Below are 1,220 nucleotides of genomic sequence, written 5' to 3' on the forward strand. Positions count from 1 at the left end.
TCATTTATTTGTTCATCTATTTATGTGTATATCCTTATTCACTTTTAGCTCGCTTCCCTTCCCCTTGTGTCTCATCCTGAGAGATGGCTCCATTCTGCTGACTGCAGCCTGCCTTTCACAATATCAAAATGAGGAGGCGCATTTCAACCGAGTTTTCCTCATGCCTAAGAACAAGAAAGTTGCCATAAAACTGCAACCAAATGAACAATAGTTGTATTAAACAGTCGCCTTATGCTAACGATAATACACAATATAAAGTTCCTTTAATTCAACTGTAACTTTACTAGCGAGCATAACGAACAGCGTCTGATGTAGAGTATAAAAATGCACAAGAGCGCTGGCCAGAGAGTGTATATAAGTATAGGGAGACCAAATATAAGCATCCTTCACCTATATCTGAACAGCTTATCGTTCACGTACTCAATCTTTCACTTTAGTTCGCTCCTGCCTTAGGCTTTAATAATATTTCGACTGTCATTATGATGCACATGGCACAGCACTATGAATGGTGATTTCCTTCACTGTTACTGATGAAGTATAATGGATATATGTGACGCAAAAAAAGGAAATTAAAAAGTTACACATTTCTCCCAGTGATAGGAAACGTCAGGTGTCATCATTTCATCGGAAATGAATTTTTCATCACATAAATGCTTCAACAGTTATCAGATTTCTGCACTACCATTGATATTGATAAATATATTAGCATAAATACAATCACATGCTGTATTTCAAAATCAGCTTTACAAATCTCGTATTACCATGACGAACTAACTGAAAACTAACATCAGCGAAGATTAGTGTTATCAAAGAAACAGGCAGCACTTCCTGTGTGGGTCAGTACCAACGGAGACACAGCAGGCGGAGTCTGAAGTGTCATAACGTGCTGTTTATATCATCGTAAAGCATTATCAAGCTGACCTGAGAAGCGGATCAACAGGTAGTGAAGTGTACCAGGCTATTCATTTTCATGCGGGCCTATTTTGATAACCTGTTGGGACATTAGAAGCAGACATTGTGACGTATAGTGACAAGTGACAATATCTCGCATCTTAATGGTGTGTTCGACGTAAACAGCGTGATGCTCGTGAATGGGATTGGTATTAAAACATACACGTCTGAAGTTTGTATAACGTATCAGTAAATTCACATTCGTCGTAAGCTTGCTACATCCCACTGGTGAGCACTGTGGTAGATAAGTATCATAGTTTTAAATTAGC

General features: G+C 38.4%; 2 protein-coding genes across 2 annotated transcripts in view; one reads left to right on the forward strand and one right to left on the reverse strand.

The window, feature by feature from the left end:
- LOC119584981 (solute carrier family 12 member 8-like) overlaps positions 1-1,220 on the reverse strand; it is a 19,171-nt gene that overhangs the window by 3,696 nt on the left and 14,255 nt on the right. The window lies entirely within an intron of this gene.
- Positions 828-1,220, forward strand: part of LOC119584980 — a gene marked incomplete at its 3' end in the record, with an annotated part of 8,440 nt that continues 8,047 nt past the window's right edge. Inside the window, 1 exon segment of the mRNA XM_037933588.1 lies at positions 828-940.

Source organism: Penaeus monodon, chromosome 19, assembly GCF_015228065.2.
Source record: "Penaeus monodon isolate SGIC_2016 chromosome 19, NSTDA_Pmon_1, whole genome shotgun sequence".
In the NCBI taxonomy this organism is placed as follows: domain Eukaryota; kingdom Metazoa; phylum Arthropoda; class Malacostraca; order Decapoda; family Penaeidae; genus Penaeus; species Penaeus monodon.